This window comes from Lytechinus variegatus, chromosome 1, assembly GCF_018143015.1.
Source record: "Lytechinus variegatus isolate NC3 chromosome 1, Lvar_3.0, whole genome shotgun sequence".
NCBI lineage: Eukaryota > Metazoa > Echinodermata > Echinoidea > Temnopleuroida > Toxopneustidae > Lytechinus > Lytechinus variegatus.
The window spans coordinates 29688704-29701686 of NC_054740.1; positions in this window are offsets into that span (position 1 = coordinate 29688704).

Below are 12983 nucleotides of genomic sequence, written 5' to 3' on the forward strand. Positions count from 1 at the left end.
CAAACCAACGGGTTAACTCGAGGAACTAGCAGGTGAGTGGAGTTAGCAGGTCTCATATACTTCTCGCATGTCCCTGCCAAATATTTTTCCTCGAGTGGGTGTGTAAGAAGAAAATCAACACTTCGTGCGTGCTCAGATCCGAGAACGTCGCCTACCTCAGCAGAGACAGCGAACCTAGAAGCGAACCCAATTTCTTCCTGACCTTCATCAGTTTGCAGGGTATTAGCATCAGTTACATGTTTAGTCAGTCTTCGTTTCTTGGCAACTTCAACCTGCTGATCTGGAGCAGTGTCAACCGGCTGCATAGTTTCAGAGGATGCGTAAGTAGGAGAGTCTGGGTACCCCATCTCTATATCTACGTCCATTTGAGTAGATCTATCATAATCATAATCATGTTCTCCATAGTCTGCATGTTCATAAACATCCCCATAATCATATTCTTCAGGGTCATAATCACGCGTATGATCCCGCTCAAACCTGTGAGTACGTGCACTGCCTGCACCACCAGGCCTAAATCTAGATTTTTGTTTATCACTCTGAGTCTGAGGTTTTGTTTGTGACTGTGAGCACAAAGTCTCTAACATAGACTTGATCTCTATCCGCTCCTCCCGGGAGCGTTTCAACTCCTCCTCAAGTTTTCCCATCCTGCTTACCAAACTTATATTCTTAGTTTTCTTCATACCTGGCTCCGCGGAACCGGTACTTGCCGTACCGGGCGAGCTTGAGCTCCCTCCCTTGGCGGCAGCGGTAGCTGTAGCGGCGGCTGTAGTCCCGGGCGCACCCGAAGCTCCGGCGGAGGACCCGCTCACGGCGTGGTCCCGAGAAACAATGCCTGACCCCGCAGGATCGACAGACAATTTCTTCTTTTGGCTTGGGCCCGCAGGCTCGCCAGTTTTCCTCTTTGTGCAGGAGCCCGCAGGCTCCACTTTCTCCGAATCCTTCATGATGTTTTGGTAGAAAAAGGAGAAATTTTCTGAACTTTTGTAGGTCCACAGATCTTCAAAAGTGTAGTGGCAAACGCAAAAACGTAGCGAAAGTGGCAAGGCGCATGCGCGGGGCGGGCTTCTCACATTAGATCGAACGTACACCGTTCGAAATAAAATACTCTTTTTAAAGTATACAAGTTAAGTTTTCAGGCTGGAATATTGAAAAATTTCAGCTGGCGCTTCGCACTCTCATTCGATTGGTGAAATATTCATCCTAAAGAGGTCACTAAATGCTTTCTTTAACAGGTTCCTTTTCTGGTCAGAATGTTTAAGCTCGCGTTTTGCGCTCGTGTTAATTCTTTAGTTAGATGCACATCTTTTTTAATGACAGCAGAAATCTGCTCGGATTTTTAAAAACTAATTTTCATTTTTTATTGAAATAACCTAAGGTTTAGCTTGTGATTCACGCTCGCTACACCTCGCAATAATATCATTTTAAGAATAATTGACCACAAAAAACGTTACAAAACTTCACCTTTGAATTTGTTTTACCAAGCCGCTCGCTCATTATACTCTCTCCCGAAAAATAAAGCCTAAATATACATTTCGCCATAATAAGAAGTCACTTCAAAACAGTTTTTCTCTTCTTAATCACTATCAAACACACAATGACTTCAAGCAGATGATAATCTTAAGGTGAAAATATCACCAAAGTGCCCATTTCGTTCGTTCGGCCGCCCTTGCCTTCCCATCCTCATATGATAATTGAACGGCAACAGTGTCCCCCGCCCCCCTCCCTTGCCTCTGCCTCTGCTTTCCCGGTTTTCATTTTTCGGATTAACGAACCTTATTTTGTTTTCGGATTAACGAACCTTATTTTGTTTTCGGATTAACGAACCTTATTTCGTTTTCGGATTAACGAACCTTATTTTGTTTTCGGATTAACGAACCTTATTTCGTTTTCGGATTAACGAACCTTCGGAAAAACGAACCTTATTTCGTTTTCGGATTAACGAACCTTCGGAAAAACGAACCTTATTTCGTTTTCGGATCAACGAACCTTCGGAATAACGAACCTTTTTTCGTTTTCGGATTAACGAACCTTCGGAACAACGAACCTTATTTCGTTTTCGGATTAACGAACCTTCGGAACAACGAACCTTATTTCGTTTTCGGATTATCGAACCTTCGGAATAACGAATCGTCGGAATTACGCCGCAAATGTTCGGATTAACGAACCCTTTTTCGTTTTCGGATTAACGAACATCGAGGTATAGGCAATTTACGTGTTTCGGAATTACGAACCTTCGGAATAAAGAACCTTCGGAATTACGAAGCTTCGGAATTACGAAGTTTAACCATTATATCATGTATCAAAAGGGAGATCGAAGTGTCATCAGTTTTGGACTCGTATTCTCAAATTAATTTCTGACAATTATCAACATTACGATTAATTACTTATTTTGCCAGTCAACTATGCATATACTCCAACGGATACTCCACAACCTATGATTGATCTCAATCACTGCTAATATCGTTAGCATGTTAATAGGTGTCGCGATCATGTTTTGTAAGGTATCTGACCTGCTAACTACCAACATAAATGTTTAGGAATGGATTTCTTGCACGGCTTCTATGCCCTATGACAATAAATTTTTAAAACATGTTTGCTTTTCACAAACAAATGAATACCAATATCATTAACTATTCAAATTGATACGTATGTTTGATTAGAAGAATAACCTCCAATGTATCTTTGTCAGCTGTGCAGTAAACTACATCCCCGATCTCGACCACCACTATGCTGATAATCAAGTATTATTGAATTAAGGCAATTTACTGCCTACAAATCCTTGTTGAACTCCTTGTCTCAGTTACAGTGTTTGACAGCAATAAAACTCTTTATCATTTGTAATGATAAAATTTATTAATCGAACAAAATTTGAAAACATGAAATTTCATTTAATCTAAACCATGGTTATCAAGTAATCCTTTAGGAAGCTTTTCTTTTCAAGTACGTGTATTCTTACAGCTAAATTCATTACAGCCTTTTTATGGACTTCCAATTCGGGAGAATATGCTTTTACTTGGCACACCAAATTACAAGGAAGTTTGATTCAATTTCATTGTACCATTGTTGAATGTTAATCTTTCTTGGACAATCATAAATTATATCTTCTTATTTTGACGTCAATAATTCTGCTCTTCCCTGCTGACAGCAATTACATCCAACGTACTCAAACGCTGAATGATCCATCCAAATTTCACTTTCAAGAGTTGTCATGAAAGTTATTTTGTATGATGAGAGAAGTATTTGAACATCACTACTTTGTTCCCTTCAAGTATGAATTCTTTTTTGTTGATTGCTTTTTCTAAACTACTCTTCTCAAGTTTAATGTGCACAACCATGACAGGAGTACTTTCTAGTACTCACCCATTGGAACCCCCTAAAAATATCTATTAACCTTGTCTCATATAAAAAACTTAATTAGAGTTTTTACACTCATACCATCTGACCATGATGCCTCGGTAATTGTACCTCGTTTCATCATGAATTAACTATCTCCTTCACCTTTTGATTTGATCATAGAAAAATATTTTGACTTTTGATATCTGAAGCAAGATATTATTTTCATCCTACGATGAATCTTCCAACTTTAGTAATTCTTATCTTAACGTCGATTTTTATATATCTGGCTATTCCAGTGAGACAATTTTCGCCTCTACTGCAGCTGATGCAGAAAACCTTAAAATGATATAAAATTATCTGAGAATATTTCACATTTATATCAATGGATTATATAGAAGTATGATATGTACTTGATTGGAGATAATTTGCAAGATGAATCGATGAGGAATATTCCAATGATTAATTTCCTCGAATTGTTCATTGAGAAATAATTGATTAATAAATCGTTGGCTGATTCAGTCTTCCTTAATTACATTTTCATAATGTCAATTCATTCTGAAGTGTTATAAATATTTCTAATTTGGCAAGTGGCAACATCGTATGACCATATTAAGATAACACGATCTTTATGAGATCATTATGGGAGATAACTTTCAAATTGTTTGAAATTGACTTCTGATGTGTGGCTTTGAACATGCTATCCTCTGAAGACTTATACGAATGTTACGTAATAGAATTCGTAAATTATACAAATAGTATGAAGTATAATTGGAATTCTATTAGTAATAATGAAGTATAAGTCGAGGAGGATCCCACCCTGCATCAAAACAATTTTATTCCCTCCCGATTATACAGAAGTCAATTTTGAGATGCAGAACTTATTTTGTGGGAATATAGCGCCATCTATCTAGAAATACTCTTTTCTGAGGCACATTGTTATTATCATTATTTTCCCCGACTTAAGCACGAGGTGCCTTTTAGCGCTCAGTACAATCAAGGGGTTGATCCTGTCGGATATACCCATTCGTCTCACCTGGGTTGAGTGCAGCAGATGGTGGGTATATTTATTGCAGAAGGAAAACACATCATGCCTGGAATTTGAACCCACGTCCGTCTGATTGAAAGACGAGAGTCTTAACTTCTAGACCACGGCGCCCCATTAAAACACATACAACAAATTTCTACAAACCAAATGATTATTTGGTGTACATCTTGAAAAAATTACTTAAGTGAATTGGGAAGTAATCCTGTTTTTAGTTGTTTACAAGATCTTTGTGTTTTGTATGACCTTATAGCCGTCTTTGAAAAGATGGTTCCTATTCATTGGTTCGGGCCTTTTATAGAGAACTGGTCCTGTGTGGAATTTTGATTGCTTTGAATTCCATTGTGTGAATTTCACTGCCTAACACCTGGGAAATGCTATCCTCCTGGACTTATACTTCATTATTACTAATAGAATTCTAATTATACTTCATACTATTTGTATAATTTACGAATTCTTAGCCTGAAAAGATGCCTCAAACAGAATTTTCTTCCTGTTTTCACTTGCAAATTGTACAAAATTTTGTGTTTTAGGCACAAACATAATTCATATCATCAGAAAGCCCAAACTCTATACTTTCTTACAATGTGACTCTTGATATGTGGCATCTTTCAGATGGGTCAGCAGCCAGCTTTTTCCATCAAGATGCAAGACGAGATTTCTGAAATTTCTGAGTAACATAAAAATCCAGATTTCTGATTGGCTGAATGTTTTCAAAACAACAGGCGAGGGTAATTTGAAGAGATTACCACATGGTGAGTGTGACCTTTGCAGAGGCCCAGTGTGGGGAACATTGGAATTTGCATGGGTGTGTAGTCTCTATGACCAATCAGAGCGCAGTATTCTTGATGTTCGAGCTGCTTAATGTACTTGGCCTATGAAAAGCTGGCTGCTGACCCATCTAAATACCTCTTCTTAAAAAAAATATATCATATTAAAGTTTAGATCTTAAACTTTATCATAATCTAAAAATCACTTGGACTCGAACAGAAATTAAATGCAAAAATAACAACATTCGTTGCAAAGAAATAATTATTTTCTTTCATGTTTCAGATCAAAATTTTCACCGATATTATACAATCTTTTTAAAAATCCAAACACATGGCCTGAAAGAATTACTTTTCTTCTTTATAAAGATAACAAAAAAACATGATATTTCGTCAATATTGAGAGAAGCAATGGCCGAATAAAAGAGGTGTTTTCGTCCACACCTAGCTCATTAACAATGCAAAAACCCTCTAGTCATGAAAATCACTTGGATAAAAGAAGCTACTTTTAGAAGGTTTGCCGATTGACTGTAGCCTGTAGGCAAGGCTCGACATTACCGGTGGCCCGGGGCCACCAAAAATTCATCTCGGGCAACCAGTATTGAAAAAATGTTAAGTTTTGGTGGCCCGAATCGGGCAACCAAGAATTTTCAAAGTAGCGCAATTTTTCTCCCGATTTTGCATGTGTTTATCAACTTTCTACAGTTCAAATTGCAAGCCAATTCGTCATGCGCCTTTTTTGTTAATCTACACACATACACACACACAAAGATTGCATAGTCATGACAGTACGTAGGCCTACCGCTAGCATACAGTAACTATTATTCAGCCGGCCGCACCGGCTGTCTGGCTGAGCTTTGTGTGCATGAAACCACTGCAGCTAGCTAGCTGTGCACGAGCAGACTATTCAGACTCAGGGAGCTGCGATACGAAATGTAACTGCTAAGAAACCTTCCCCAGAACTCTGAAAATCTACGTCAAAGTCACATTTTACACCAATGAAATGCCCTTCTACAGTCCGTATTACTGAAACCTGATTATCTGCAAGCATTAAAAGGAGGAATTATGACCTCTCTTTTGACTCAAAAAGACCGATTTCCAAATGCATTAATACACATAAAACACATAGGTGAGTACATCAGAGTCCCATATGTGCATTTGTATGTATGTTGATATTTGGTTTATTTCGAAGCTGTGTCTCTTCTAGCCAAAAATAAATAGGCAGCTTCTTTCTTTCTTGTTTACAAATGACTTCTTCAACCACTCTTAAGGAAGTAAATACTTTGGGAAGGGATTTCATTGATATGAAATGTGAATTTTTCCATCATTTTGTCAAATATAGGGAAGGAATTTTCTCACTGTTTTTTTTTTTGCCGTTTTCTCATTTTTTTTCTTTCATTTTTTACAGTGATTAAACCATTTATACCCCTTCCCATTGAATATGCCTGATTAAAGAACATGTTTCTACTGAATAATAATAATAATTTTCCCCATTTCTTGATAATTTTGTCTTATTCATCTTTCTTACATTTTCTTTTGTTTTTCTCAAATGTTTTTTTCCCGTTCTTTGATTTTTCTTTCTTCATTTTTTCTTTTGTTTTATTTCACTTCTTCATTTTTTAAATTTTTGATTTCTTTTTTCAGTATACTATTCTAAAAATGATTTTTGTTTATTTCCCCCTTTTACACATTGTTCTAATTCTGCAGCATATTTTTCTGTGATTTTCTCCTGCAATAATATGCTGGAAAAGAGAAAATAAACTGGATTTGGGGCCTGCATAATCTAGGTTTTATGATCAAAAAGGAAGAAAGGAAAAATAATTGTTTTGTAAATCTATCTGAGTTTGCTATATGCACTATTTATTTACATTTATACCATTATAAGTGTGTGTCGATACGGAGATTAAGAGTCCACAACCTGGGAACAATACAATTCTTTTATTCTCTTTCAATCATTTCATATTTACAATGATAGAACAATTTATACCTATATTACCACGAAATAAGCAAAGTAAAATAACAGCAAGCACGATTTACATACAAGATGTACAAAGAATAGTGGTACGTGTTAGTGACTGCAGAATATTTCAATTTGTTTTATTCATTTTAAATTAATGTTTTTCTTTATATTTTTCGGGCCACCAAACTTTACTAATGGGCCACCAAAAAAAATTATTTGAAGGTTTTGGTGGCCCGAACGGGCCACCACCAAAAAAAGTTAATGTGGAGCCTTGCTGTAGGACAACGAAAAAAATGAAAAGCATTACCTTAATATATTCTTTATTACTATTATTGTCAGACATTGCTCAAAACTTACCTCAAAATTTCCAAATAGTGAAAAATAAGGCTAAAATATTTCATAAAATATTTCATAAAATGTGCCTGGAAATGCAGCATTTTTGACCACCCCCATACAATTTTGCCTTAGTTTTGGGTGGAAAAAAAAATGTCCTTGAATCTTGATTCTTGTTGGTGTTGTTCATTCAGGTTCATTCACTTCAGATTTTTCTATCATTTTTTTCCACACTTGCTTACCTTAGTAGGGACTGAAACTCACCTCGTTTATCTGCAGTCAAGACCTCTTCCCGCTATGCAAGCACCGATACAGGAAGAGGTATTTTAACGATTATCAGGCGATACAAATGTACATGTAGTATGACTAGTCTAGACTCACAGACCCTTTACTGACTAAATAAACTGATGTCTATGGACAATTACATGCAATAGATCCTGCTTGAAATTTGATGGAATAAAGCCATATATTGGTATGTAGGAATAGTTCCATATGCACCCCCACCAAAAATAACAGAAGATTGAGATTTCAGGTTAGTTCACTTCAGATTTTTCTATCATTTTTTCCACTCTTGCTTACCTTTAAAGGAAACCAAAACCCAAGAAGAGAAGTAATCTTATTGGAAAGAGTAAAATGAGAGGAACAATTTAAAAAAAGTTTCATCAAAATCGGTTATGAAATAAGCAAGTTATGGGAGTTTGAAAACTCTTGTTGTACTTTCTACGGGCATCCTCAAATTGGCAAACGTGCTTCAAAATGGCTGATTTTGTGGACAACTCTCCATTTGTTTTGTACACAAATTTTCAGATTTTCCTCATTATCTTTCAAATTGCATCTTGCCTCCTTCTGAGCACAACATGTCATGGGAAAATATAATCCACACTATATATGTCAAGGTCAGGAGGAGATAATGTGAAATATGTAAAATAAAGGGGGAAATCTGAAAATAGGTGTACAAAACAAATGGAGAGTTGTCCACAAAATCAGCCATTTTGAAGCACGTTTGCCAATTTGAGGATCCACATTGTAAGTACAACAAGACTTTTTGATTGCCCATAACTTGCTTATTTCATAACCGATTTTGATGAAACTTTTTTTAAATTGTTACTCTTATTTTACTCTTTCCAATAAGATTGCTTCTCTTCTTGGGTTTTGGTTTCCTTTAATAGTTGGGACTCGAAATCAACTCATTTTATCTGCAGTCAAGACCTCTTCCCCCTATGCTAACGAGAAGCGCTGATATCGGAAGGGTATTTTAACGATTATCAGCCAGTTTGACCAGTCTAGACTCACAGACCCTTTACTGACTAAATAAACCGATGTCTATGGACAATTTACACGCACTAGCTCCTGCTAGAAATTTGACGGAATAAAGAAAAAGCCATATTTTATTTTTGGTTTGTATTTCCACTCCCCCATCATATACAATGTATGTTAGGGCTAGATACATTATTCTAATCCTTCTCCATGTTTTCCTTTTCAATTTCAGTGGGGGGTGCACATGGAGCTCTTGCCCTTGTTTTTTTTCTTCTTTGGCAATGCAAGTCTTCAGTACATGAGGTGGTCTCCAATCAGGGTGACCAGATTTCACAAAATTAAATATGGGAAAATCAACAAAAAGATCAACAAAGAAGGCTATAGGGTCATTCCATGCCAATTCACCCAATGAAAGTGCAATTTTGCACCTGACCCTCCCGGAATTCGTTGTAAATTGGTACACATAAAATTCACCATGGCCCACGCACAAAACAAAAAAAAATTGGTCAATTCGGTCCGTCGGTTCTCGCGCTATGGCCCGCCCTTTTCTCCTTGTTTTGACAAAAATGGGCGTGACCTTCAACTTTCAATGGCCATTGCGTCGTAACGTGTTGACCAATTTTCACGAAACTGGTACCAATCAAAAGGAAATTCAGACAAGAATCCAAAACATGCATCAAATATTGTATTAGAGCGATTTACAAGGTCATGGCCCTTGAACTTTACTTTGACCTTGAATTTGATGCCCGGACAAATGATTTTTAACTTGATTTTCGTGTATTAATTATTTATATGATATTGACAAAATATGTTAAAACCAATATTTTATTTCTTCACCTTTTAAAACTCTTCCAAAGATACCATGAAATTTCACTCTAGTCCCACATACTGATATTCATGTTAGTAAAGTGTTCACCAGTTACATGATTTCTTCCAATCTTAAGTCACAGTATGCAAACACACGATAAGAAATTAAGCTCATCAGTTCACAAATGAAACATTAAACATTTATGCTCATGAATAGGTATCTGTTTATGCATTTTGATGTTCAGCAATATATATCATATATATATATATTATGGGAGCATTAAATAAGCATATACTCAACAATTTGATGATAAAAGTAAACACTTTACTAACAAGAATATACATATATATATATGATATATATTGCTGAACATCAAAAAAGAAAGAAAAAAAGGAGGAAAGAAAGAAGGAAAGAAAGAAGGAAAGAAAGAAAAATGTTTCCTTCATTCTTTGAACGAGAGAAAGAAACAAACAAAGCATACGTAGGAACGTCCTTAGGACCATTCTTCCGAGATAGGAAGATTGGCGACAAATCAGCGCTTTCCGTTTCACGAAGGCAATTTTGTCTTCCAAGTCCATGACATCGTTTGATATTGATAGTATCAGAGAAATATTTAGTCTCCATCGTCACCTGAACCTTTTATTCGGAATGACGACTTTTCATAAAATCCTATATTTCAATAAAATTAGATAAAAAAACTTTAAAGATTCACAAACATAACTGGATAAAATTGAAATTTTCATTATTTCCCTTATTTAAAACAGTGTCCTTTTAGAGACACCTTTCATTGATATTTCAATGAACAAGCCTTGTCCGACATAAAAATTAATTTAACTAAGTAATTTCGACATTTCATTAGTTCAATATTCTGTAGTTTTATAGCATTATATATAATGATAATTTTGCAAATTATTCGTTAATATGTTATTTGTTGAGGTAAAATAGGGTTTGAATGGAGTATTAAACAAAATCAACAGTGTCTGATTTTAAGAGACTATAAAGGAAAATATGAGAGGCTGCGCATGAAAAATCTAATTTATTTATTTTGTCAGATATAATGCAAGAAATACACATGTGAGTGTTTAGAGTACCTCAGTTGCATGATGAGTAACTGAAGACAAGGAAAATATGAATATTGCTGCAAACATGTCCAAGTGGATTAAGCCATGCTTTGCAATAAGAACTAAAACATAGAAAAAGCAGTGTGAATCAATCCGTATTGGAAAATATACTATTTACAGAAATAGTACTAAAATTGACAATGATCATAAACGTTAATCATATTAAAGTCGATCACTTAGTTTATGAAAGTTTATATACGAATATAAGGTTAAGAATATAAAAACTCTTTATGTTAAACATCTAAAAGTTAAGGAGTAGAGACTACATTATTGGATTAGCTTTAACATGGGGGCTACCCTTAGATTAAAATGCACCTCTTCGTATGGACTTTCCATAATCTTTTCTTTAATGAACTTATCTTCATTTGTAATGATTGTGATGGATTCGTAAGCTATATGCCTAATCTTGAATTCTATTAGCTATTTTGTTAGTGCAGGTTTTATTGTTTTGTTTCCGCTTCACAACTCAAGTTAGCACAAATCTAACAATTAATGGCGATGTTTACGCCGCCATCTTGTTTTCCATTGTTCTTCGCCAATGTTATAGAGCGTGCGTCGCGTAACGTTGGTGAAGAACAATAGGATATTAGGAAACAAGAATAGATGGCGGCGTCACTTGTTGACTGCAACCACCCTGCCTGTGGGGAATCTACAGGTAGGACTATGGTATGCCAATGCTGTATATAGCACACACTTTAAAAAATCATTAAAACATCACTTTTGTGACCAAAATTACTAATTTCCATACAGTTGCAATTTATTTTTCATTAGTAACTTGGGAATAATTTTTGTATTCACCAGAGCGCTCAAAAACTTGAATTTTGGGCATATTTTGTGTACGCCCTCTATTGGTGGAAAACTAATACGGCAAAAAAATTATAATTTTTCACTCTCTATTATACGGGACAGAATTATCTGTGGTATCTTAGATGATGGTCTAAGAGAGCATTTGTTGAGGCTAGATGATCTCACATTGGATAAAACGTTGCAAGTTTGTCGGGTTGCTGAACAAACTCGAACGCAGGCCCAAGCGTTGAGTTCCTCCGGAGAAAATGCCTCAATTCCGGTTGATTCTCTCGGCAAGAATAAGAAATCTTCTGGTAAAAAGTCAAACTAAACAAGACAAACAAAACCTCAAGATCGTACTAACAATAAAACATGTACAAGATGTGGTCATAGACATACCAAAGAAAAATGTCCTGCACAAGGTAAAACATGTAAAAAGTGCGGTAAGCAAAATCATTTTCCTAAGTGTTGTCGTACCCCAGAAGCAAAAGTCAATGAATTGCAACACTTAAAGGTAGATTCAGATGGTTTCATGATTTGTTCAGTTGATTCATAGGAACATGAATCAAAGGAAGAGTGGAAAGTCAATTTGAGGGTCAATAATGAGCTAGTTGAGTTCAAGATAGATACTGGAGCTCAAGCTAACACTCTCCCTGAAACAATCTACCACAAATTGAAACCGAAACCAAAACTACAAAAAGCCAAAGTGAAGTTAACAGGTTACTATGAGACTAACATTCCAGTAAAAGGTCGTTGTTATGTCCAAATGGAGTACAAAGGAATTAAACACAGTGTTCAATGTTTCATCATTCCTGGAAATCGTCAACCATTGCTAGGTCTCAGGACGAGTGAAGAGTTGTATCTAGTAAAACGCGTCTATCATGTTGATAAACAAACAGAGATAAAAACAGGCAAAACTGTAGTGCAAGATTATGACAATGTATTTGTAGGATTAGGATGTCTTCCAGGCAAACATCACATTACATTGAAAGACAATGCACAACCAGTTCAACATGCATGTCGCAAAGTTCCATTTCCACTCCAAAAGAAACTAAAAGAGGAACTAGATAAGATGGAAAATATGAATGTAATCAAACAGGTTGATGAACCGACAGATTGGGTGTCTTCTCTTGTTGTAGTCAAGAAAAAGAATGGTCAAATAAGAGTCTGTCTTGATCCGCGTGATCTTAATCGTGCAATCAAAAGAGAACACTATAAATTGCCTTCTAGAGCTGAAATAACCTCTCAGTTTGCTGGAGCCAAGTATTTCAGTAAATTAGATGCATCAAGTGGTTTTTGGCAAATCCAACTAGATGAAGATAGTTCCAAGCTTTGTACATTTATCACTCCGTACGGAAGATATAGATTCTGGAGACTACCTTTTGGTATTTGCAGTGCTCCTGAAGTATTTCACAAGATAATACATAACTTGTTCGTAGATATACCTGGTGTCAATACCATGATGGATGACATAGTGGTATGGGGAAGCACTCAAGAAGAGCATGACGATCGTCTGAGAAAAGTTCTAGACATCGCACAAAAATCAAACCTGAAACTCAATCGAGACAAGTGT